The sequence below is a fragment of the Ceratotherium simum genome, chromosome 31 (assembly GCF_057802395.1).
Source record: "Ceratotherium simum simum isolate JZ-2026a chromosome 31, ASM5780239v1, whole genome shotgun sequence".
In the NCBI taxonomy this organism is placed as follows: Eukaryota; Metazoa; Chordata; class Mammalia; order Perissodactyla; family Rhinocerotidae; genus Ceratotherium; species Ceratotherium simum.
This window is the reverse complement of record NC_141930.1, coordinates 26367574-26395382: the sequence shown is the minus strand read 5'-3', so window position 1 is coordinate 26395382 and position 27809 is coordinate 26367574. Positions and strand designations below refer to the sequence as shown.

General features: G+C 38.1%; 1 protein-coding gene across 2 annotated transcripts in view; it reads right to left on the bottom strand.

The window, feature by feature from the left end:
- Positions 1-27809, bottom strand: part of TOX (thymocyte selection associated high mobility group box) — a 292959-nt gene that overhangs the window by 233558 nt on the left and 31592 nt on the right. The window contains exon 1 of one of the 2 annotated variants that reach the window (XM_087420532.1): positions 7243-7317. The exons of the other annotated variant lie outside the window; for it this stretch is intronic. The gene's annotated coding sequence lies outside the window, so the exon portion shown is untranslated. Of the gene's footprint in view, positions 1-7242; positions 7318-27809 lie in introns of those variants that run through there. 2 annotated transcript variants of the gene reach the window in all.

Genomic DNA, 27809 nt, shown 5'->3' with positions numbered 1-27809 from the left:
CTCTGCTTGAGGCCCACGAGGAGGGCTCTCTCTACCTGCTCCCCTCGCCAGTGTCCTTTTCTCACGTCTGAGCTTGTGAATGAAGAACAAGGGCCCAAGTGTGCCCTGCCCCTCTGTTTAACCTGTCAGCATTAGCCTACTGCAGAGTTCCAGGTTATGAGAAAGGCCGGGGTTGGGAAATGAGGATTCAAGTGCAGTCACCACAAACAGTATACATTTGAGCCTAAATGGACTAAACCAAAGAAAAAAGCCAGAAGCCGATCCCACTACATACAGGAAACTGAATAAATGACAAAGGTGCCATTAGGGAAAAATTAGGGATAAGGGTGCCATTAGATTGCTGCCTCACACCTTAGTCAAACAAATCCTTGGAGGGTCAACTATTCTAAAGAAAGAAATAAAGTAGAAAATACTTTAATTTCAAAGTGGAGAAGGCCTTTCTAAGCTTAACACAAAACTCTCTCTAAAGGTCTGAATTTCTTTGCCAAACCCAGCAACCGGGTCTGCATTCCTAGTCCTTGCACACCTTATCAGGACTATCTAATCTCCAAGTCCAGTCTGTCCCACCCTGCAATTTTTAAAATTTTTTTGCTGAGGAAGATAGGCCCTGAGCTAACATTTGTGCCCATCTTCCTCCATTTTGTATGTGGGACGCCGCCACAGCATGGCTTGATGAGTGGTGTATAGGTCTGCACCTGGGATTCGAACCTGTGAACCCCAGGCCACCAAAGCAGAGCACGCAAACAACCACTATGCCACCAGGCCAGCCCCTCCATCCTGCGATTTTAACCAGAGTACCTGGAAAGACAGCTCAGGATATGACATCAGTGCCCTTGGACATCGTTCTAGAAAGACATTGACAACAAACTACAAAAGTTTAAGTTACCCCTTAGAAGTCTTAAAATAATTTTACCTAAAGTAACTGCCAAGTGACACCATGATATAGGACACTGTTCATACACATTTCTTTTGTGAAAGAAATCATTTTGCTAAAACAAAATCAAAGCATTTTGCTAAACATTCTATAAAAATTAGTAAAAATCAATAATTTTTAAAGCTGTGATTGCAAATTTTTCCAAACCATGAGCCCCAAGAGTTGTACTGATTGCGTGACAATGAAACTGATAAGATGGCCCCCTAGTAAAACGCTTGAGACTAACATTGTTAGGTGCTCTTTACAATGTCCCTAGGTCTGTAGTTATAGTCATCCTCAACTCCAACCTCTGATGTTGAAGACAGTATCTGTGAACTCTGGTATTCTTGGCTGCTTAAAGGACTGAATTTTACCTTATGGAAACCCAAGAAAAAATGTTTGCTGTCATGTGTCATTCAATGTATGAAAGATATGCACATCAATGCAGAAATTCCCAGTATATACGTTATGTTAACTGAAGCCACATTCCACTTGTTTAGGAAGTATCTGATAAAGAATCCAACTGCGCATGCTCTAGAGGCCCACGTGAGGAACAACGAGGAAAAAGCAAGCAATGAGTCTTTATTTGCAACAAGTTAAATCACTGCATTTTTTTTTTTTTTTTTTAAAGATTTTATTTATTTATTTTTTCCCCCCAAAGCCCCAGTAGATAGTTGTGTGTCATAGCTGCACGTCCTTCTAGTTGCTGTATGTGGGACGCGGCCTCAGCATGGCCAGAGAAGCAGCGCGTCGGTGCGAGCCCGGGATCCGAACCCGGGTCGCCAGCAGTGGAGCGCGCTCACTTAACCACCAAGCCACGGGGCCGGCCCTAAATCACTGCATTTTAACTAACCATTTGGAAAGAGTTGATAAGGTCAGGACACATGTCTAGAAAAACTGTAAGCTGACTTTGAACAGATAATATACAAAAAGTTAGTTCTAGCTTTTACTAATCTAAGAATCTGAATTTTATCCCTGGACAAAAGAGTACGAATAATGTCCTTTGATTTATATTTGAAGACAATAACTAGTAAATTTATATTAACACAAAAATTTCATTCAGGGAAAATGTTTAAACATAAAATGAAAGTATGTCATAAAACTTCCTATTACTAACTATCCACATCATGTAAAAAAACCAGGTACAAATAGCCAGCATTTACTATCCCTCTGACACTATACTGAGCCCTTCGTGCATGAGTTATACACCAAGAAAGGCAACATGTCCTAATACATGCCTCACTGGTTTGTTGTGAGAATTAAAAAGTTAGTATGTGAAAAATGTTTAGAACGATGTCTGGGACATGGGAAACATTCAATAAATATTAGTTCCTAGTATCTCATTTAATCCTCACGACAAACACCTGAGGCTTAGAGATACTGAATAACTTGTCTAAAGTGACATCACCTCATAACTATGACTATGCTTGTAACCGCACTCTTCCTGAAGCTAAATAAATAGTATATTCTCTCCTTGCTCTCTTTTTCTCTCACCACACAGTCTATATCAACAGAACGGCTTGTATATGAATGAAATATATTTATATATCACATGTATAAACGTTGGAAGAAAACGCATGCCGAGTGACGCCATTACATATTTTTATAGCTTTATTTTTCATATTTTCTACAAGTAACATGCAGTCCTTTAATAATCACCTATTTTATAAAGATCTTCTAAAAACTTAAATCATGAAAACTTTAAGAAGTGTTAAGTGCCTCATATTATTTACCATCAATATCAGCAAAGATTCTTTTTTAGTAACAGTGATTATGAGAGCAAATTATTCCTTTAAGTGTTAAAAGGCACCCTTGTAGATACAAAGGGTTCATGTTGCACCCCTTGGAATGCTCCTAATTACTCAAGGGTCGACAGCAGAACAAGGGCTTTCAATATTACTCAGAAACATCCAGGGGGCCCTAGAATGTGGACCACAGACAGATGAGTTCCTGCTCTGGGGGGTGAAGGGGGATCACACTCTGTGGATGTAAGATAAATATCACTGTCCTGTTTTAAAAGTTCTTCCTTTAGACACTGACTTACTTATTATTTGGAGGCTTGAACAAAAATTAATTAACTAAGCATATGCAACTAAGCATATCAGCTCATTTCAGCCGAGTTCTATCCCTGTAAATTTGCTAAGAAGGAAGAGAATTCATGGGAGTGGCAGAAAACAGCACTTGGATTTGGAAGCTGGAGCAGCTCATCTCCCCTAGATCAGTAGGGGGTGGCTTTCTGGAAGAGCTGAGTTTGGGAAAGAGCTTGGCTTTTAGGAGGAAAGAACGGCGTGTTTTTTCCAAGAATACGTTCTCAAAATGACATAGGGGTGGGAGCGAAAGAGGCATGAGCCGGTTACTTCAAGTGGCCCAGATGAGCCAGCGGGCCCCAAGGGAGCAGAAGGAGGCTTCGGTCAGACCTTGCAACTGAGCAGGAGGTGTGGATCCACACGCCCAGCCGCCGGAAGGAGGCACCTTGGTAATTCCCTGTCTCCCCTTTTTTTTGGAGACGCGAAGTTTAGAAGGAAAGATAGCCTCACTCTCACAATCACGTGGGTCGGCCCCAGCTCATGCCACGCCAAGCTGAGCGCGAGACCACTGTTAGCAACCTCCTTGGTGGTGGTGATGGGCTACTGCTCCCAGTCAGAAAGCCTGACGCCCAGTCTCCACGCTCCGTGCTGCCATCCCCCACCTGTAACTCTTCCCCTCATAGCCTGTCTAGCAAGAGCCTCCTACACCCAGAGCCTTTTGTCTGTTTGTTCGCAATTAACAAAAAACAGGCCATTTCTTTAAACATCAGTTTAAAGGGTCAGAGTTTCCCTTGATACAGAAATTTAACAGGGAGCTCAAGGTATGGAAGGAGACACCAGCTCCGGTCTTCAGTCTAGTCCAACAAGAACACCCTGACAGCCAACATCCGAGCAAGACGAGGAGAAGCCTGGGCCTTTCTAGAACATACGAGAAAAGAAGGTAAAGCTCTCTTAGGAGTAGCAAGAGGAATCTGGCCAAAGAGGATGTGAATTTGTCTTGGCTCTGGTGCACTGGCAGCTTTTCTGCTAGTTTGTAAAGGGGAGGAGGTAAAGGCATGTTAAATGGATAATGAGTACTAGGGAAGTAAGAGCAGTTTGCTATACCTAATTGTTTTCTGGAGTGTAAAAGGAAGAGAACTTCAAACCATGATATCTTGTGTTTTTTTTATCTTTTGTTTTTTGAGGAAGATTTGCCCTGTGCTAACATCTGTTGTCAATCTTCCTCTTTTTCTTTTTTCTCCCCAAAGCCCCAGTACATAGTTGTATATCATAGTGGTAGAGTTGTAGCTCTTCTATATGGGACACCGCCTCAGCATGGCTTGATGAGCAGTGAGTAGGTCTGCACGCAGGATCTGAACCGGCGAACCCGGGGTGTGGAAGTGGAACGCACGAACTTAACCGCTGCGCCACAGGGCTGGCCCGCATGATATCTTCTTACTCCCCTTGTCACCAAAATTAAAATAAAATTAAATAAGTGCACAAACAGGTTTCCTTTCTAAGAGACTGAGAAGGTGGCGCTATCTTTGATGTTCAACTAAAGATCAGGTGAGGCCCCACCGACTCCTCGTTCCAGGTATGGGGAGAAAACAATTTATGGGGAGAAGGTAAAAAGAAGAAGAAAACTTTTGATTGTTTTAAAAATTATTTTATGAAGGAAAATTACCTAGTTAGTAAAGATACAGAATGAAAAAGGAAGAAAAAGAACTAGCAATAAATGTAGCTCCTCTGAACAAATTAATAGTAATATTATTTCTTAAATGTCCATACAGGAGTCTCCTGTCAAATTAGATAACACGATTTATATTCTTATTCGAGAAAGAATTCCATATCAGGAGGCCCATATTTCATTGCAGAAAGGATTACATTATTTGTCAAGGAAAACACATTACTCTTTGAAAAACAGAAAAGTTGACCTTGGCAAACAGTTAGTGAAATTGTTCTCTACTTGATTTCCCTTATATGCAGTGTGTGGGAGGGCACATATTTAGTGCTGCTTTGTGGCATTGTTTCAAAAGAACTCTCATTATTGTAGCCAGAAATGAGTAGGGAACATCTAGAAAATAGCTCACATTACAGTGCTGGGAAGTGATTGAATTCTTGTTTCCACCATTTATGTTACGTAGTAAAAAACATTTTAGAAGAAAAATCATCTAGATTTTGGTAGTCAATAGGTACTGGCTTAATGTATGTTTAATCTTTTTCCCTTGATTGGCTATCATCATTTTTTCCATAATCAGAGACAAATAAAAATAAGCATTCATTCTCTGATAAAATTCTAAAATTGTGTAACTACTTCCCATTTTATTAAGATGCTATTACCTTATCATTCAGCTTTGTTTCAAGTGGCATTGCCACTCCTTGTATAATAATTTATAATAATATAGAGTGTTTAATTTTGTCAAGGCAAAATTTTGCATACTCACGGATCCCTATGTCTTTGCCTATGGATTACTCAAATCTTTGTCAACAGATTTCTGTATCCCAACTCTTTTCTTTGTCCTTACTCCTTCGGCTCCCAATCTCACTACTCTTCTTGGTATTATCATTTTATATGATAATAATAACATAATAATAATAGCAGCAAACATTCGTTGAGTGCCAGTAACTTTTTTGAAGCAATCTTTGCACGTTATGCCATTCAGTTCTCTCAGCAACATCGTAAATTAGATAATACCATTGTCCATGCTACAAATGAGGAAACCAGGACTCAGAGAGATTGGCTATACCATGCCAATATACCAAAGCTCTTCATGGGTGGACGAAGAACATTTATTTCTGAGGCACAATGCTGACTGATCCTCTGTGAAGGCAAACTGCACCTCGTTGTTTAGTGCCCTTTATATTTTATATGAAGAGTGAGAAATTAAACCACTCCTAACCAACCAAGGCTGGCTGGAGAACAACTGTATTGTTGGGGGGAAAACCTAATTGAAAATGCAATTGAATTTTTCATGCTGAATGTCCTTCCCTTTGTCACTCCCTACTCAAAATCTACAGTAATGTTCCATCTTTTTCGACTTACTGAGAAATGAGTCAGCAAAGATTACAGATTACCAAGATATTGTACAGTAAAAATGACAGATTGTAAGACAATGCAAAATAGAAGAAGAAAACAAAATTTCCAAAATTGCAAACTAAATCTGTGTTTGAGTGTATGTGTGCGCGCGCCTGCATAAAAATATGTTATTAAGTGACTGGATCAAGGTATTCTGAATGGTAGTGTTTCAGCTTCTAAATTATCAATGTGGATCATCAGCAACAAATGCAACCACAGCAATTTGTACTGATTGCTTTGAGAAAAGGCATTTGATAAAAAAAATTGATGAACAGCAATGCCGTGAACTAGTTCACTCCTGTGAATAGAGATACAGCCTAGCACCTCTGAAAGATAACGTGCAGTAAAGGTTTAGTAATTACCTGGCATTTCCTCTCTTTGATGGTCTCCATCTTCTGTAATTTCCTCTACCACAATTTTTAAATACATTTTTAAAAATGTTTATCTGGTAAAAATCCCCTCGCTTCCCCCACCCCATAGTCCCTCACTACTAGCAAAACTCCCACCTGGTCTTTAAGATTCTTAACTAGTTTCACAGTTAGTGGCCAAGTGATCTGATAAGAGGACGACAACTCCTTGAACAAAGCTCATTCCTTTACTATTGGTCATTGTACCACTTAACACTTCCCTACATAAAGCGATCTAGATAGCAAGGCACCCAGAAGGTCTGGAATTACACCCTCTTGAACATCACCATGGAGGAGGAACGTAGAGCTAGAGAAAAGCAGACTCCAGTCCTCTGCCTGAGCCGGGGGGGCCAGAGCAGCAATGGCAGAGCAAATTAGAATCACCTCTCCATCATCTTTCTTGGCTCTTCTCTTGTTCAGACTCAGATTTTTTTACTTTTAAAATTTTATTAATTTATTTTCATTCAGATTTTGCATATTCAAAATTTTGTTTTGAGAAATATCTACTTTTCCTAAAATAAACACATCTAGAAAAGGCCTCCAGTACAGCTTTATGGGATCTCCACTGTGTCTCCAACCTCAGAAAAAGCTGCCGAGGCACACACACGATCCTTCTTTAACACAACCAAAGGGTTTTTTGTTAAAACCCAAACCTAAAAGTAAAGTAGAAAGGAGCTGAAAAATATAGAAATAATACCCATTACCCTTACAGCAATGTGCCTGTTCCCCCTCCTGGTCCATTCATTCTCCCTCCCTCCCTCTTTTCCTCCCTCTCTGTCTCAGCTCACACCGCCACAAACCCTGTCTTCGGGCTTCCATAAATATTTCTTTTGTACTTACCACTCACCAAGCACCTCGTGAGAACTGGGGAACTTAGGATGAATAGGACAAATATGTCCAAGCTTAAGATTCAAGTCAAGAAGATAAGACTTACAAATTGACAAATAGCTACAAAGCAATGTGATAAGCGCTGTAATGGGAGGAGGGGTGGGGGGAGGAGAGGCTGGTGGGAGTTGAAAAGCAGGAAGTCCAGACTCCCCCGGAGGTGGGGAAGCCTTCCTGGGAAGTAAATCCTTAAACAAGACTGAAAGAGTGCATACACTCCCGCCAGGGAGACCGGGGAGAACATGTCCAAATAACTCAGCTTTTAGAGAAATACCAACATGAGGGGGAGCAGGGTGATTACTCAAGAAAGCATAATAATTTTATAAATATGGGAAATTTGACTGGATAACTAAATATGAATCGGGTTTGGAAGCAGCACGTAAGGCAGGAGGCAGTTTCTACTGAAAGCCTGTGTCTTAGTGTGTTTACCAGAATCGCTCTTTGGGATGATGATTTTACCTGTTCTAAGAAGATAACTTAAAGGGATACTACAGACGGTCATCTTCTCCACTTAAAAAAGGAATTCAAGAACAGGTGTTGTGGTTTTATACTTGCTCCCCAGTGACAAAGGCTGAAACAACCCTCAAGTTCCTCAAACCTTTACTCCTTACTAGTGAAGTCAAGGCCACCTCTATACCTTCTCGTTTCCTCAACAATTACACAATCTATGATGATTATTTGCAAAAGACAAAGGATATGTATGTGTTTGTGTGTGTGTGTATGTGAGAAAGACAGACAGACGGAGAGAGTTAAAATTATTGAATAAAAGGAAATCAGATCTGTCATCAAGCTTCAAGTCTATTCTGATAAATTGGTTTTTTTCTCGATAAATTCAGATTAACTTCTCCAAATGATTGAATTTAATACCTTTACAAAGAAATAAAACCATATGAATCCTTCACAGTAAAGGGGAAAAAAGCTTATGAATTTATTCCATATTTTTATTTTTGCCCATTTTGAGTGAAAATAGGCTTGCAAAAATTCTTAAGAACAGGCACTTTCTGGCCTTAAAATGCACATTTTTAGCTGATATTAATTACTGGGTGCTAGCTACTGAAACCCTATACATTCCTCAGTAGAACTACTTAAAAATTAAAGATTAAGAATGTGAGGGTCTTGATCAAACATTGCAACTACTAGCCCTGGACATCTGATGTGGGCTAAGACAGAGGGATTTGCTTGCTAACCGAACTTATACAGGTAAATATCTTAAACACTATAGGTTAAGTGCTAATAATTGCTTATTTTTACATTTTTCATCTGGCAAAAAACAGTTTGCAAATTTATTTTGTTCCAAAAGATCGAACATTGGTCAGACTGTTCTAGCTAATGATGGGATTACTTGACTGTGGATACAGATTTTTCCTGAGAGCATAGCTTTAGATAGAGTTAATCTCGACTATCAAAGAGTATTTCAGTTTTGTGCTTCTGAAAATCATCACTGTCAATCACATGAATGGAAATGTCTATAGACATATTTAAGTAAAGAAAAACATTCTTAATTCCTTTTGCTGTGATGATATATATACGTGAGCTATGCTATACATTCCTTAAGGACCAATGTTGTGCTAAATGTACTATAGAGAGAAAAAAAAGACTTTGGAAATGACATAGGTTTAAAGTCCTTTGACTAATTCCAGCGGGATTATTCAAGTGCTTGGAAGGGGAGGGGGGTGGAAGCAAGGATAGAAAGGAGACAGATATTAGTGCCTGTTGTAATTACTATGTTCCCCATGGTCTGAAATGCTAAAAATGAATGTTTCCTCTATTACAAGGATATAAACCTTTCTCACTACAAAGCTATTAGCATATATAATGCACATGTCTGAAAACCATGGCTTCTCTGTCATTCTTTTGAGACCTTTGGGGACCTGGGTTATTGTATAGTCCTGAATTATAGCCAAGGCATAATTTGTAGTCCTCTAGTTTTCCAGCATATTTTAAAATATCGGTTTAAGCAATCTTACTCATATTTAATGGTTGAGTCCTTTCTAACAAATTAAAATGTTTGCATTGTCTTAACTCTGGAAAAAAATTGCTATACAATTTACAAAAGAGAAGACACATTAATATACCTCATTAAGTGCCGGCATTTCTCTCAACAGGATGATTTAAAAATGTAATTCTAGAAATGTATTAATGTTACATTTCTTTAAAAATGAATAAACAAGCTCTCAGAAGTCAAAACATATATAAACTCTTGATCTGCTTACACCATTCTAGGGCATATAGAGTCACAAGAAAATGAATGACATTAATGTGTACCTTTTGTACAAATACATTTCCTCCTGTATTTAGGGGCAGAAATTGTACCTTACTGTAGTCTACATTTTTTCCCTGATTTCAGTTCTTTCATCACAACGGTAGAATAAAACAAGAAATGTTACTTCCCTTATTCAGTTTTATTTCAATCCTTGTCAATTTAGCATATTTTAAATAGTCTGTATAATTTTTAAAAATAAAAGCACCATTCTAATGTTAATTTGGATCAATCTTCCAAACATATGATTCTAGGTTTCTAAAAGAGGCCCTCTGGAGGGGGCTTTTTAAAAGAGAACAAAAAAGTACCCTGAGGCTGCCCAATTCACATTTAACCTACTTACATGAAGAAGGAACTGCTTTGGTTAAGAATAAACTTCCACAAGCTCAGGTTCAAGCTAAACACGCCAGCATATTAGTGAGGAAATGAGACAGCAAATAGTAACTCCTTTCATACTAGTAAAAGAATACTGTATTTATTTAAAACAGTTGGCAGAAATTCTCATTTTAATGAAATTACATTTACTGAAGTAACATTTTCATAATTAAAAAAAATAACCCATTTCTCCCAAACAGCCAGCAAAAAATAATCACAGTAACTTAAAATGGGCAGAGGAGTAATGTGATTGTTAGAATAAATGTGTCTAATTTGGATTACAATGGCGCATCAATTCGGTGGTTTTCAGTGATTCAGAAGCCATTATTATCCTCTGTTGCCATGTAACGTTTAACACAAAGTAGTTAGCAAGTTTTGTTATTAATGATTTTTTAGAGGAAGTAACTTAGTACAAGTTTCAGGTCTTATTATATTTTTATTACTTGCATATTAGAATCCTAGAATATTAGTTTAGATCAGATTAAAGATATTCTAATCTGACCTCTTCCTTTTGAAAAAGAGAAAACTGAGTCTAGATTACTTTAAATGACCTGTTCTTAACCATTTAACTAGTTAGAAAGACTAGTTCTGGAACTCAGGGGCTTTCCGATGCACAGCTCTGTCACAGAGCTGAAATATTTATACCTTCGTAGATGAGAGAAGGAAAAGAGAGAAAATGGTGCACCATCTATGTGGATTATGGTTGAAACAAAATCCCATTCCAAGCTAAGGTTCAGTTTCTTTCACTCTTAGTTTCCTCCTTCTAAAAGTTGCCATGAGAACCAAAGTTCGTGTTCTCGAGGGAACAAAAATTGTCATATAATCAGATTAAATCTCATGTATTGACAAAACCAGTGAGTGAAGAATATGTTTCCGTGATTTACCAATGACAGCTGGAGTGAGAGCAAAATCTTCCACGAGAAACAAAACAAAACCAATTCTGAATGCTGAATTCCTCCAAATACACAAAAGCTGTCCAAATGGGTCAAACGATCAACTTCAGTCATAGAAGCTACACAGGAAAAAGGTGGAACATATAAAGGAGGAGGGAAAGTATACCAAACCACGGGGAACGCAGAACCACCCTCTTTCTTCTCAGCTACTGCTGAATGCCGGTCTGGTGAAGAGTAAAAAGCATTAAATGGGAGCCAGCCCTGATGACCTAGTGGTTCAAGTTTGGCGCACTCTGCTTTGGCAGCCCAGGTTAGGTTCCTGGGCATGGAACCACACCACTCATCTGTCAGTAGCCATGCTGTGGCAGCAGCTCACATGGAAGCACTAGAAGAACCTACAACTATCATGTATAGCCATGCACTGGGGCTTTCCGGAAAACGAAAAGAAAAAAGGAGGAAGATTGGCAACAGATGTTAGCTCAAGGCAAATCTTCCAAAAAAAAAAAAGAAAGAAAGAAAGGAAGAAAAAAAGCATTAAATGGCATAGCTATGCCAAATAAAACTTCTACCATTCTGAAAAGGACTTACAATAGTTTCACACCTGTGCTGCTGCATAATTTATGAGCAAATATGTCACGGTTAAAGCCTAGACAGGCTTTAGGAAGTAAGAAGTTTGCTACACTTGTACAAAAGGTGAGCTTTCATTGGCATCCTTCTCCATTATTAGGTCAAATCAGAGTACAAATGAGTGAAACAACCACACAACAATTGCTTTTTGAGAACAAATTAACAACATATTAAACACTTAACAATCTTAACTAGTTGCAGCACAAAAATAAAATAACAAATACAAGTTAAATCCTATCATACTAGATATTTGTCACAATGACTAACAAAAAAGAGCCCCTGTTCTTTACTAATTATGGATTGCCTGCCACCTTTTTTCAAATTATGTCTCATAGCTCAATTAAATAGATCCCACAAATTCTTTGCATTGCAAAACTTCCCCCAAATTCTTTCAGTAACAACCTATTATTTTTTCTGCTCTGTGGAACATTGACTTGAACCATAGTATGAAGGCCATTTAAATGCAGCTACCCTTAAGAAAAAAACAAACAAAAATTCTCTCTAAGAGTCTAATTTGAAAATTAATTTCCTTGTTCACTGTCAGTTATTTTTAATTTACAAGCTTGTGGGTCAAACTCATTATGAACAAAAGGTCATTATGACTAAAATGCAACAAAACTTAATGTTAATAAAAATAATGCATAACCTTCCATAGGACTGAACCCAAACTGCTAAACACACCAATATCATGCAAACTATGCTCCACAGATCACTAATGTGCCTGGAGATATTAACAGATATTGTGGTGGAAGAGGAGAGAATTTCAAACTGTACTGAGTTAGGCCAAGTTGAACAAGTGCCATTTTTGCAGACCCTCTTAGTACCTCTTAATCTCACTGCAAATCTAGAAGAATGGGGGTTTGGTATGCTATTATTTTCCAAATTTATTTAAGCATGGAAACCAAATTTCCTAGAATCTTCCTTCATTCGCGGAAAAGAAAAAGAAAAACAAATACAGCTTAGCTAATGTTCGAATTTAAAACTACAATAATAACAAACATAACACGTTATTATTTCTAAACACATTCCCTCCCTCCAAATGCATCGTGGAAAACTGAAGCTTACAGTGTCTGCAAGCTTGGCTTACCCAAAGCCACTCCTAGTAAGTGGTGGAGATAGGAATTCACTCCAAGGATCAGGCTCCTTCTACTACAAAAAACAGAGAAGCTTTTCTCCTTTTAAAAACCCCATCCCTGATTAGAATTGTGGGCACAAGTTTAAAAAATGAAGACTTTATTTTACCTACCTACTTTGCATATCTGACACACTAAATATTTTTTATACATCTTTCTCTGATGGCAAATGATATTTCTTTCCTTGACTTCCCAAAATATAAAATCCTATCTGTCATTTCTTTTCTAGTATGAAAAGGTAAAATTATAATAATAATTATTATATACAATTATTATAGATAAAATAAGTAACTTGTGTGAACTGAAAAAACTACTTGTGAATATTAGACTGTATAAATGGGAACAATAATGGAGTGAGTTCATATATGCCAAGCTCTTTTAACCATGCCTGACACACAGACAGTGATATATAAATGTTTGACATTATTTATGCTTACCATGCATCTACATAGGACCTCATTCTTGCATATTTAGCATTCACACAAGTTTCCTGGAGACCTCTGTATTTCATCAGTAATTTAATGAAACGTACTGATTCTGAACGGTGAAAATAATTTTTTAAAGGTAGAAAAAAACATGATATTTTTCCCAATGTCCAATAAGAAATAACATTCTCTATCAGGTTATGGGGCACAAAATTGAATATAATATAGTCTCGGCACTGACAGAGCTTCACGGAGACCTGGTGGGGAGATGGTTATAAAGGAGGAGGAGGCAGAGAATGAAGAAGAAAATAAGAAGCAGGGAAAGGAGGAGAAGAAAAGGAAGAAAAAGAGGAGGATGAGGAGAAGAAAGAGGAGCAAAAGGAGGGGAAAGGAGGGAGAGGGAAAGAAGAGGAAGAAGAAAGTGAAAGAATAAAACCAACTTTTATTAAGACTTACGCTTGTGTACCAGATATTCTAAGTGTTTTACACATTTTTGTTCTTTTAATCTTTGTAACAACCCAAGATGTTTGGTAATATTATCTCCATTTTAAAGATAAGGAAACTGAGGTACAGACTGGTGAGGTGAACCTGCTACCCTCATGATGTGAGGGCTGGAGCCGAGTCACATTCCCAGCCAGCCTGATTGTGAAACCTACTTTTGCAACCACTTCACCAACAATGACAATGTTACCTACTGTCCTAAGGTTAAGATAAGGTATATGGAGGCAGCTATTGCCCCAGAGGAAGCGCATCGAGCTCCAGCTGGGTCTGGTGAGGCTGGAAGGGCTTCCTGGAAGGAGTGATGTGGAGATGAGTTTGCAGGAGTTAGCCTGGTGACGCAGAAAAGGGGCCTCTGAGGCAGGGAGAATAGCCCCCGTGAATTCGTGGTGGCTGAAACAGCAAGGCCCATGCAGCTTCAAGGGCATAATGCATGTGAGGGAGTGTTGAGAGCAGACACCTGGGAGGAAGCCAGGAGTCCAACCAGGAGGGCCTGTGTACCACACAAAGGAGTTGACAGCAAGAAGGATGGATATTCAAGTGATCCATTGAGAAGTGATGATGGCTGACTTCAGGGAGAGGAAGTAGCAAAGGAAAAGGGAGTGGCGAATAGGAGAGAGATTTATTTCAAGAACAGAGAGGTATTAGCAATTCACTGGATGTAGAGGATGATAAAGTAGAAACAATCTAGAATCCCTCCCAGGGTGTCAGTTTGGGTGACCAGGTAATTGGTACAATTCTCCACTACAGGGATTATTAGCAAGGAAACACGCAGGATTGGGAGGGAAGGTCTTACATTTGAACCTCTTTATTTTGAGATGCAAGATATTTAATTACAGATGCCTAAATGGCAATTGAATATAGAGGTTTAGAAATGAGGAGAGAAATCCATTGAAGATATAATTTTTAAGACATTGGTTTATGAGTAGTGGTTGAAGCCATTTGTTTGGGATCAACCACCCTGGAAAACTATGTTTATAGAAAAAAGGTCCAAAGACAAGCACTGGGTAACGCCAGCAGTTATGACACAGGCTCTTACCCACACTGTTCACAAGCTCAGCACACTCCAACCAGAGACATCTCCAAAGCAGACCATGATTTTCAGTGCATTAAGCAGCATTGGGTCATTCATCTATGAGGTCCACAGAAGAAGAACATGGGAAGAAATAGGCGGAAAGGTACAAGAAAAAATAGGATATATTGTACAGTAAGTCAGATACCGAGAGGAGAGATTTCACAAAGAAAAGTGTCCAATACATTTGGCAACATGGGAGAGCATTATTGACCTTTCAGAGTGATAAGGGCCTAAGAAAGATGTAGGGCAATGAAGAGTCAGAGCAGATGGAGACAGTGTACAACACGAGTAGATGGAACTTTCAAAAAGTTTGATTGTAAATGGAAGAAGATAGGAGCGAAAGCTGAAGAGCAACTTGGGTTTGAGTATTAGAATTTTCAAGATGGAAGAGACATGAGCATTCTCAGAACATAGGGAGCCTCAAGATGGAAGACATGGGAAAGAGAAGACAGTTGTTGGATCACTCGGATGAGGAAAAGGTGTAGAGAGCACAGGTGGAGGTCTCTGTCTTGTTTGTAAAGAGGGATGCTGTCTCTACTAAGATAGAAGAGCATTAAGAAAGGATAAATAGTGGGTACAGACAGGTTTTTAGATGTTGTGGCTAGAACACCTAAATATTTGTTCACTTAGTGACCTCTGTGTTCTTCTGAAGTATGTTTCAAGGTCATCTTCTGAAAATGACAAGGTAAGTGGGATAGCAAGTTTGAAAAAGATGTAAAAATGTGCAATTACCTCTGAAGGGGATGAGAGAGGTGACTGATACTATCCTAAACATGACTCCATCCTGAACAAAAGTAATTTTTTAAAAAACTCCCTGTAAAATAGAGAATACTAACCACAGAAAAAGCTAGAAATATCTTTCAAAATAAGAAAACATAATGTTTCTGATTTTTCAGCTAGGGATTGTATCTACAGAAGAGAATGATTACCAGCTACATTATAAATTACAAATTGGTGGAAATATTTTTTCCCTTTTGTTCCTCTTTCTACAATAGTCATGAAAAGCCCACAGACATGGGGGAGGGTGTCAAGGGTAAGGCAAGTTTAGTGTCTGATTCACTGAGATTTCATTTTGAAGGAGGGAGTGAATGAGGAAGAGCAGGGATTGAAGGTGGGGAGTGGCTTTGGAGCAGAAGGAAATTCTCAGAAGGTCAAAATTCAATTCACATTTGTGTTGACACACTCTCCATCCTTTTTACATGCCACAAAGCGCCAGCCAACTGCTTAGGTCTTAGGAACCAGACAAGTTTACAAAGCTTCATACAGCTTGCTATCCACTCAGGGGAGATTTTCCCCCTTGGATATTAATCCCCAGAATAGAAAATGCTCCTTTCTTAATTAACTGTTCAATTATCAAATTCTAACAACAGCTTGCCATAATGTTTTTATTTTAAGGAGTAGCACATTTAAAAGTAAAAGTATAAAGAATTTCTGGGGAAGGAATTACAGAAACATTAAAACACATTCATTTTAGAGTTAAGAGAAAGTCAAACTTCCATACACTTTTCTTGGTTACAATGCCCTGAAGTGTTAAATTATGGTTGTGTCCAGAAAGACAAAAGTGAAAGGAAACCTGAACAATGACCTGTGAACTTCATCCAGGTAAGTAGGTTTTGAGTAGAGGTGGCTATGAGGATTCATGGCATGGACATTCAGTTGAATGTTGATCTATATCTACTCACTGAGTAGTCCAAATTACTGGCTCTGTCATGCTGTGACATGCTACTGTGCTACATGCTAGCTGTGATCCAGCTACTTAGAGCTATGGCCAAAGAAGTTAAACCTAGATAAATTAGGAATTTAAAAGAAATTCCAAATTGTTTTAAATTTTCTGTTCTATTTTCTTAAGTTTTCACGTTTTCCCTTTGGATAGAGTATTGTAGAGTACTCATAATTTTATCAGTTGATCAAAATATGAATATAAAGAAATAAAGTTAAAATTATATCAAGGAGATCACCTTTTAAGTTCTTTAAAGGCCTGAGCTTCCTCTAATTTTCTTGCATTTTCCCTCCTTCTCCCTCAACCTCCCCAGGGACCAGCAGATAACACATTATAGATGTTCAGGTAAATGAAAAATGAATTGAAATCCATTGTAGTTCAAGAATACGAGTTTTTTTTAAAATTTGTACCTATATAAAAAATAGATCAACATGACCAAAAAGGAAATAAAACTTCTCTATTTCTAATCAGTGCAAGGATACCAGTTTTGATTGTATCCTTCCTTGATCATCAAGGCATTCTGACATAGACATTAAAAAAAAGAAAAAGGGGCCAGCCCCGTGGCGCATCGGTTAAGTGCGCGCACTCTGCTTCGGCGGCGGGGGGTTTACAGGTTCGGATCCCGGGTGCGCAGTGACGCACCGCTTGGTAAGCCATGCTGTGGCAGCGTCCCATATAAAGTAGAGGAAGATGGGCACGGATGTTAGCCCAGGGCCAGTCTTCTTCAGCAAAAAGAGGAGGAGTGGCATCGGGTGTTAGCTCAGGGCTGATCTTCCTCATAAAAAAAAAAAGAAAGAAGAAAAGATCTTTTTGCAGTCATGTCCATAAGTATATTGCCTTTTAGGTAGAAACATTGCTGAATTTCTTTTTCTTCTCTTATCACTGGTGGTTTGGCACTGGTGGATTGCAGTAGATCAGTGACATCATCATATCCAAATGCTGCAGGAAGGGTTCTTACTCAAGAATAAGAGCAGAGAAAACTGCCTTATGTAGAAGACATGTTTTAAAACATAATATTTTTTAGGGAAATACACAAACTATGCTAATAATCGACAAGTTACATAGTATTGAATTAAAGAATTAGTTGTTTGGTATCTTGCTCTGAACACAGCCACATAGCTGCATATACAGAAAATTTGAAACTACAGAGATCTTTGCAGACCACGAGACTATCTTTTCTAGCTATAATGTCTTAACGTTGAGAAACATGACTAAGCACACATCATTTATCAAATATAGTATTTCTAATTCTTCCATTATTATATTGCAGCTACTTCAAGTGCCATAAGAGGCTGACCCCGTGGCGTAGCAGTTAAGTGCGCACGCTCCGCTTTGGTGGCTCAGGGTTCGCAGGTTCAAATCCTGGGCACGCACGGATGCACTGTTGGTAAGCCATGCTGCAGCAGCATCGCATATAAAGTAGAGGAAGATGGGCACGGATGTTGGCCCGGGGCCAATCTTCCTCAGCAAAAGGAGGAGGATTGGCATCGGATGTTAGCTCAGGGCTAATCTTCCTCACAAAAAACAAAAACAAAAACAAAACAGAAACAAGTGCCATAAGTTTAATATTTTTAAATAGAACAAAATCTATTACTTACAACACATAAGAGATGGTAATAATTTCATTTTCTCTTCATCTTTTCAATAAAATTTCAAAAATGTTTTTTATATTGCTTGACATTATTTATAATTGTTGTCAAACTCAAATACTTGTATTTATGATACTAACTAAAAGTAATTAAACTAATTTACACCAAATATATGACAGGGCAGCTATTTACAAATAATCTTACATATAAATGATTCTCCCACATTTTGGCTTTCTTCTGAATGGTTAAAAGTTTAAGTTTAAATGGAAAGTTAAGGCACAACACGTGCACTTTTTTATGGGTTTCTTCTACCTACACAATGAAAAAATGGAGTTGAATTTCTAAACTAAGGATTCAAATAATAACAAGAACCAATACAATGATCCTACCTGGGAACATGCAAACCTCTATCTATGCTTTAGCTTCTGATCTTAGAAGGGATTAGAAACATCTCAGAATTCTATGAACTTGGTTAGGTTAGATTCCATAACCATTATAACCTCTACATTTTGTTAAACATTCCTTTGCTATGCTCTAGTAGTCATCAGGAAAACCTCAAAAAGTGGATGATAACAACAATAGCAACAACCAATATCCAAAACTTATTGAGCAAAACTACACTAAATATGTTGTTTGAAACCAAATAGGGTTGGAAGGGGTGTGGGGATCATGGCTGTAGTATTCAGAGTCCAATTTCTTTTGAGGCCGGCACAGAGAGTAGAATATTTTTTTATCTTAGTTTTTATACCACAGAATTCGAGTCCTCAAGACATTATCATTGGACGGTCTCCCAGAAAATTAAACACAAATCCTGAGCTAGAAAAGAATGTTCATGGTCTCCATAAATCTATTTAATGAAAATTGAATCTTCCCTTGGACACATTGGAAGACCTGACTTAAACAATATTAAGTGTTCCATCTAGAAGTGACATAACATAATATGCTCCGTTCACACCTCTGCCCTCCAGAGGACCCCAAAATACACCCCTGAGTTGTGTGACCGGCCACTCTCTCAAAGACCTTTCACCTAAATAACATGGGTCCAGTGTGGCTTGTAGATATTATTATGTAGAGATAAAGCATTAATTTTCAAAATTCACAATACATTCTTCCATTTGCCCACTGCCCTTCATAATTTATATATTTTGCTTTTTTTTTTTAAGCTTGCATTGTCTGGATAATAATTTTAATCCTCCACTTCAACCCATGGCAATAAGCACAGCCACAGAAATAAGTAACCTTGGGTATGTGGCTTTACCTCTCAGTTTCTAATTTCTCTGACTATAAATCTGCCTGCAAACATGCCATATAGCAGTTCTCTGAACAAACATCTATCATCAAACTGCAATTGAGCAGAGGCGAAGAACTTGTGTTCTCTGCTAATATTGCTACCCAAGTGACCCCAGGATGGGTAAAAAAGAAATATATTAATAACCAGCTAATAAATGTACTTTCTAGATTTGCATTTCTTAACAAAATATTGAATATTTGTAGAACAGAGAAAAAGCAGCAAGTGAAGAGTGAAACACCTTCCTGGTGAGAAAACTGATCATTGATCAAGCAATAAGTATTGAATTCACATATATCTACCATGTATCCTGTAAGATATCCAGACAGATCTAAATGAAAAACGTCTGGAACCTAATTGTTGAGACATTATTTATTCACAAAAAATGATGAAGTAACAATGAAACACAGCATAAAAAACAGTGCCAATATTAAGTACTAAAATATAGTAGACTGCTTCTGAATGTTAAAGATAGGGATTGAAATTAGAGAAAAATCAACATAAACTGGGATCAGGAAAAGTTTAGAAGGAAGATGTGGGCCTTGACTCTCTGCTTCACAAGAAGCAAAGAAGTTGGGTCCAGCATGAGTATTCAAGGTGAGAGAGTGACACGGAAAAGACAGAGACCCAAGAATGTCTAACACTCAGAGAGAGCATGAGATTCCAGCCTTGGGAAACAGAGGGCTAGCATCATGGGGAGTCCACACAAGGTTTAAGACTGCATGCAGGACAAAATAAGCAACCACTAGAGGAATGAGAAAGTTGAATTGTGACTAAGGGAGATCAGACTACCCATTAATCTTTTACATGTAAGCAGAATTGAAGGCAGGGACAGCAGATAAAGGCTCTCACGGTGACACAGCCATGGTGACACAGCGAGATGGTACTGGTGAAAACAGGAATTTGAGCACAATCCAAGAAGACAAAGTGACAAAATGTATTAATATGATGAAGAAAAGAGTGCAAAGATTTCCAGATTTTTAGCTTGAAGGACCAGAAGAACAAAGACAATAATGGCAAAAATGGTGAAAGGGAGACAGTTGACAAGTTTGATTTTGGATATGCTGGCCTGAAAACATCATAAATATAAAACTGAAGAATCACAGGATTTGAAGTCTAGTGGTTAGTTTTTTAGTCAGCAGAGTCATAGCTAAAACCATGACAACCGATGTGCCCACCATAGTGAGGGCAGAGAGGAAGGCCCCAGCTGAAGGATGACAAAGACTCTCCTTGACCCAACTTTAGTCAGGCTCCTCGGAGCCCTGTTCTCAACTATGCCTCAACCTTGGGTTTCAGTGACCATCTTTGCAGTGTCCAGTTTTAGCAAGAATCCTGCCAAGATAGGTTAGACAGACTCCCCCCATCCTCGATATCCAATCAAATTCCTCATCCCGCATCATTTCACCCTTAATATCCAACCACCCCGGCCTGCCTTCAGCAAGAATCCTATTAGGTCAGTTTAGCGAGAATTTTCCTACCCTTGGTAATTACCTTTAATAATTTTCCATCCACCAATCTGTCCCTTCCAAATAGCTCCCTGACTATAAATCCCCACTTATTCTTGCTGTATTCAGAGTTGAACCTGATCTCTCTCCCCTACTGCAATAGTCTTGAATAAAGTCTTCATTAACATTTTGACAAGTTTCACAATAATTTTTTCTTCAACAAAGGTCAAGTCAAATGGCTTACCCATCATTAAGGGGTCGTGAAGCGTCCATGTGAAGCGGAGAGAGAAGAAGGCTGAAGAGCTCAGGAGACCCAGAAAGAGCAAGGTACAGTAAAGCAATTGAGAAGAATCTTTCAAGAAGAGAGACTTCCACTGTACAATACAGATCCGAGAGAAGCCAGGAAGGATAAAAATGACTTAGCTGGAGGAATTCAATGTTTGTCTCTGAGGAAGCACACTAGTAAGAGGGTTGAAGTGAAAGTCACACCGCAAGGGGCTGATTAGGCAAAACTACTGAAGAAGTGAAAACTGCAGTCATTGGCAAAGCAAACTAACGACCCAAGGATACAGGAGCTTCTCACTACCGGGAAATATCAGCGAGACAAGGAAGAGAATGTGGGAGGGTCTTTGAATGATGCTTCTTAACTCTGGCTTCGCCTATGATGCTGAACATGAGTTTTTACAATGGTGAAATTGGAGTCAAATCAAACACAACTACTTAGCCTTTTAAAAAGAATTGTTGGGCCGGCCCCGTGGCTTAGCGGTTAAGTGCGCGCGCTCTGCTACTGGCGGCCCGGGTTCGGATCCCGGGCGCGCACCAACACACCACTTCTCCAGCCATGCTGAGGCCACGTCCCACATACAGCAAGTACAAGGATGTGCAACTATGACATACAACTATCTACTGGGGCTTTGGGGGGGAAAAAAAAAGGAGGAGGATTGGCAATGGATGTTAGCTCAGAGCTGGTCTTCCTCAGCAAAAAGAGGAGGATTAGCATGGATGTTAGCTCAGGGCTGATCTTCCTCACACACACACACACACACAAAAAAAAGAATTGTTAATAATGTCAAATAGATAATTTTGATATCATGTTAAACTAAGCATGTGCTTTTGGCCTCTTCCTACTTGGAAATCTCTATTCCTTAGAGGTAAAAATATACAATGTGATGAATATAATGGTTATTTTTCCTATTGGCAATTTTTTGCTATTAGGATAGTTAATTGTTATAAATAAATCATCTCTCATGTATGTTTTCAGTTAAAACAATATTTCTATTCAAAATGATATCCTTTCCATTAGGTATCATAAGTCAGATATTTTCAGCACCCAAAATGGTAGCCCCACATTTAATTATATTCTGCCTTATACTTTTTTCTAGCTTTGCCATCTATGGTCTCTCCAGATACTTAAATTCAGGGAAAACATAGTCTAATAACAAAAACAACCACTATGACACTATCGGTAGCAATACCAGAATATCATTTGTATTGCACTTTACAAAGCAATTTCACATGCATTATCTCGTAATTTAATCCTCACAACAATCCAAAAAGTCAGTAGTATTTTCTCATTTTACCAAGCAGATCGAAGGCAGAGAGAGTCAGAATGGGCCAGAGTCACAGAGCTCTTTGTTCCGCCAATTTCCCAACACACTTTCAGATGCCCAATGTCTATACTGTGACTCCACCTCCCTCTTTCCCTTATAAGTTTCAATAGAAATATTTTACCTTTTCTCGAGAATGCATGTAAGTTTAAAGTGTCTCCTTCAGTCCTTCATCATAAAGTCTCTGTAGGAGTGAGGTCATTCACTTCTAAAATGGGACATGACCGGAAGAGGCACGGTGCTTGGCACCCAAGAATGTATGTCTCATTGCTCTGGTCCCTGGGTCTCTGACATCCTATAGAGTTCCCCAAAACATACAGGACATATACAAACATAGACTTGCTATTATTGTGGCACAGAAAACTATTCCTGTACTTATTCTCTCCTGGTGGGAATCAGAAGGTTCCAGATAGCCTTAATGAAAGACTAAGACTTTTCCAGATTAAGAGCCTGAACAATTGACATTTTATTTACATGGTTGATACTGAATGAAGTTCGATACTTATCGATTCTTGCTCGTTTGCTAAGGGCTATGACGTAGAAAACGTGCTATTAAAAAAGGAAAATTTATTTATTGGAGTATAAAGAAGGGAGGCAATTGAAAGTCTGGCAACTCTATATATGGAACATTCATTTTGGCCCCTTAATGCTAAGACAAGTGAGAAACGTAGTAAGTGGCAACTCGTTGCTTCCAGTGCAGCCTTGGTTGTACTTGGGAACGCATGCACTGTTACAGGGAGAAGAAGAATCGACTTAGGAAGGAAGAAGTGAAGAAAAAAAGGAAATGGAGCAAAAGTTTTATCCACACAAACAGCTAAATTATGAAAAATATTAGTACTATAACCAAGAATCATAAAGCCTAATTCTACTTCCACTATATCTCAAGGTTGGGGACACGTAGAGTTTCATGGGCCAGTTATGAACCTTGGGACAGAGCAGAGATGGCAAGCAAGTGGCCTGAGCAGCCACCATCTCTTCAGTCCTAGAGGAAACTCTGCCAGTCATCACTCTTCCTCGCAGAGCCTGGAACAGCAGCCCCTACCCACTGGAGGGAGTTCACCTGAGGGTTGGTGGAAATTGTAAATCTTTACATGCTGTATCTGACAGTGCACGTGGAAGGTTTTTAAATGGGAGGAATTTGATTCTTCTACAGGAAGGGAGTTTTCAAATTAATTCAGGATCACAGCACAAATGAGTTGAGAGAGAGCAAAAGTTTTGATATGGCTCCTACACAAGACTCTTGCAACTCCTTAAGCAATACACACTCACTTGCTTAAGGTTTTTTTATATTTCTGTTATTGGGCAACAGAAGAGGGACTTGATGTGTCTAGGTGGCTTTAAGTTTCACATTTTGATTGCACATTCAGAGCATCACTCAGTGTCTCTGAAAAGCAGCGCTTGAAAAAGTGTCTTTACATGACGTCTAAGAAAAGTAGAATAAAACACCCCTGAAAGTATTGATCATGTTACTTGGGAAAGCTCTAATAACTGTGACTTGTCAAGCAGAGTGAAGCACTAGCTTCCTTTGGCATCATGTTCAAAGCAACGGTGAAGGAGTGAATAAAATTGAGGCAAAGAAATAACAGGTAACTCCATCCTGTTTTAAAAAGCCATGGATACTGACAATGGGAGTTATTTGAAAAAAGGGAACATTGCATGGCACGTTTTCCATGGCTATTGTAATGCAATACCTTTACCAAAAATTGTGTATGTATTTCTTTCCATTTTCCATAATTTAAGCTGAATCGTTGAATATTTATAAAGAGGAAAAAGGATAAAAATGTTTTACCTTGAGCCATAATAATCAGAGAGATTTGTTTTAATTTGGTTCTTTGATCTGAACATTTCAAGTCAACTAAAGCCGTGATTTAATTCATTTTCTCTGAGAATACCTTTTTGAAACAGCAACATCATTTTAGTTGAGTTCTAATCTTACCCTACTCTTGTTAACACCGTTTGATAAGCTCATAACTAGTGATTTTTGGATATCAGTTCAATTTTATTTCATAACACTTTTTATTTATTTGGCTTGGCTTTAATTTGGAAAAGGTTTATATCTTTTCTTTTTTCTTTTTTTTTTTTTTTTCAGATTAGAGAAGAACCACTTATGCCTTCAAAGTCTGCTTTTAAAGAAAATCTCCCACAGAGAATCAGGGAATTGAAGGTACCACTCTTCAACAGGCCAGTTTGGTCAAACCCCATCCACGAGGCCTTGAGGCCATGAGATGGGAGGTTTCCTCAAGTCAAACAGCACTGTTGAAATCTACTTACGACCAGTACTGGGGGTTTGCTGGCAAACAGTATGACTGCACAGCTATAACTATCTTAAAATATATTTATGGACATGCATTTTAACTAATTAATGCCTGTGTCCTGTACATCTCTACCCTTCATACACGCATTACACACATATTTGTTTAATGTCTTCTAGGTGTGGGCACAATGCTCATTGTTAAGGGAATAGAAAAATAAACAAGATATGGATTTTGCCCTGAAGGGAAGAGGAAGCTAAAATTTACGGGACACCTACCATGTTTCATACCCTAGACTGTATCTTTGTTACAACTACAATCCTTCTCAAGAATAATGTTGGGAAGTCATGAGACTTTTGTCAGCTAAGTGATAAAATGGCTTTTAAGTTTTCTTTTACTATATCTTCATTTGTGTATCTCCACACTTGTGATTCGTGTGATTTCTCTACAAATTGACGAGGGAAGGAAGTTATGTCCCTCATCCCTTCCCCTCCTTCATTCTGAAATTAAGGAGGAAAGGAACCTCACATTTATCCAATTTTATTTCTCCCTACCCCAGCCCCTTCATCATTTTTTTTTTTTTTTAAAGAATTCACAGTCAGGCAGAGATTTCCACTGAAGAGGCTATTTCTGGACGTCTATTGCTGCAGGTGGGGGTGGGGAGTGTGGGTAAGCAGAGAAAAACCTGACTCTAAGGACAGGCTTTCCTTTGTACCTCCATGGACAATCAACAGACTAACTCAGGAAAGGAATTCCAAGTATAGTGGTCTTCATAGGCTAAAATTAGAAAGCGGGGGAAGACAGAGGAAAGAAGAAACAAAAAGGGAGGGGGAAAAACAAGCAGAGGCTACATAAATGTGCTCTGTAAAGTCTTCCTCTTGGAACCAACATATTATCATATTTATTTAAGCAAAATTTCAAATCACTATTTAAACACAAGCAGTCTCTATTTTAAATTCTCTTCAGTTCTGTGTATCATGGGGGGAAGGGAACCTTAACAATCAAACAGTCTTCCTATCAACAATTCAAATAATATTTTAAGAGTCATTCCAATATATTTGGTTATTAGACAGGTTTACTGGAAAAATAAAATTAAAATGAGTGCCTGATCATTTCGTTTTTTACATCAACACCACAAGGAACATTTATGGAGGTAAAATATATTTGCAATAAGAGTGCTTTGAAATAAATGCTATTAAGAAAGCTTAGAGAATGATTATATTTTATTTCAATAGGAAAAAACAATGGAACTCTGCTCTTGTCTTCTGTTTCAACATCATGTCTCCCCGTCCCTCCTCCTCTTGTAATAAATATTCTCTTGCCAGCCCTGTTACTGACAATAATGTAGGTGAACTCTGCACCATGTACATCTGTCATTATTAATGACCAGGGGAGAGAGAAACGATAACTCACTCTTTTAGGAACCAAGGGTGTAAAATACTATAGAAATTTCCTTTCACGTTTTCTGCTGGAAGAATATTTGCATTTATCCCTTCTAAATTCACAACCAAGCCTCAGTAGCAGAATAGAAAAAAAAAAAAACTTCACATTTTTAACTTCAGTTGAAAAATACTGTTTATATAGAAGACACTTGTTGCTATATGAAGATTTTTATGACAACAATACTATACTCAATGTTTTAGGTATACAATATATATAACCCTTTTAAAGCTTGCTATAAAGAAATTTTACGATAGAAAACATTTCTTTTACTCACAGGGTTAAATAACTTTCAATATGGCTAGCCCACAGAATGCTCTTACTAAAATACTTGTTCCATTCACTAGGCTTATAAAAGTATATATTTATTTTAAATTGGGCTTTTTAGGTATTTTGTACTTCAATTCTGAAAAAGCCTTAAAATATTATGTTTTTATTATCAAAATATAAACCAAATGCTATAGAGAAAAAGAAAAAGATAGAAATCTATGTTTCTTTAAGAACAAAGAGCCCTTATTCTCTTCTTAAAAAAGTGAGAGGATGATTGTATTAATACCGTGCTGGAAAACAGCCACAAAAGTCTGTCTTAACTACTTTTTAATGGAGGGACAGGTAACATTCTCTAGTAAAATAAAAATATACCAACTCATGCAGACATTTTATTTCAAACTAATTTGTAGGTAACAACATTCTGTCCGTTCTCAACTTTCAGCTACCTACTATTAATATCTTTTACTTCTCTGTAGCAATGATACTGACGAAATGTTGTCATGAGGATTATTCTGACTTACTGGAAATAGACTTTTCCAGAACATAAAGTTTAAGACTTCAATAGATTGGGAGGGCTCGGTTAAAGCCACTAATATGCTCTGTTAAGTCTCTCTTGTCTTCTCACTGGCTCCTTACACTGTTTTATTGACATATGAAATTCTAGAAATGTCAGCTTTTGTCAACAGCAGAGTTACACTGTGATTAGTAGCTCTCTTAGAAAGTATAAAGGAATATTAGAAAAAATAATCTTGTCTTTCAACAGATTTTTAGAACACAGCAAAATATCCACAAATTTTAAAGTTTCTACCCAAATCCCAAACTGAAATATAGTTTTCCAAATGTAATGCCAAGCATAAATGTAATTGATATGCCAATGAATACTGTAGTAGTAACTCCAAACTTTATGCCTGTTTAAACGATAAATCAGGCCACATAATGAGGAAACAAACCAAGCAAAGAAATATAAAAAATGGATAGTCAGAAGTGAGCCCTAGGGCCGGCCCTGTGGCTTAGTGGTTAAGTGCGTGCGCTCTGCTGCTGGCGGCCCGGGTTCGGATCCCGGGTGCGCACTGACACACTGCTTCTCCGGCCATGCTGAGGCCGTGTCCCACATACAGCAACTAGAAGAATGTGCAGCTATGACATACAACTATCTACTGGGGATTTGGGGGGAAAAAATAAATAAATAAAATCTTTAAAAAAAAAAAAAAAAAAAAAGAAGTGAGCCCTAAATATCTGCCTGAACAATTTCAGAATCTCCAGATACTGCACTATAGCATTGACCAAAACAGCCTTTGATTTGAGAGATATTCTACTACCAAACCAAACTTTAAGAAAAGCAATCCTCTCAAATTTTGTGTACAGTTTATGAATGAGTCAATTAACAATAATTAGTCATATTCTAATACTATAATTTTTAGCTACTAGCAACCAGGCTGCATTCAACTTCTAAATTAATTTGTCACCATTCGCTTGTAAGAAAAGTTGAATCCAGTCAAACACGTTTTATTTTTTTTAATTATATGATGCCAAATAACCAACTTGAAATTGTCATTTTCAATTTCGTTTTTGGTTCAAATGTAAATACACAGGCTTTGTGTTGGGAGAGGTTTTCTTCTATTTAA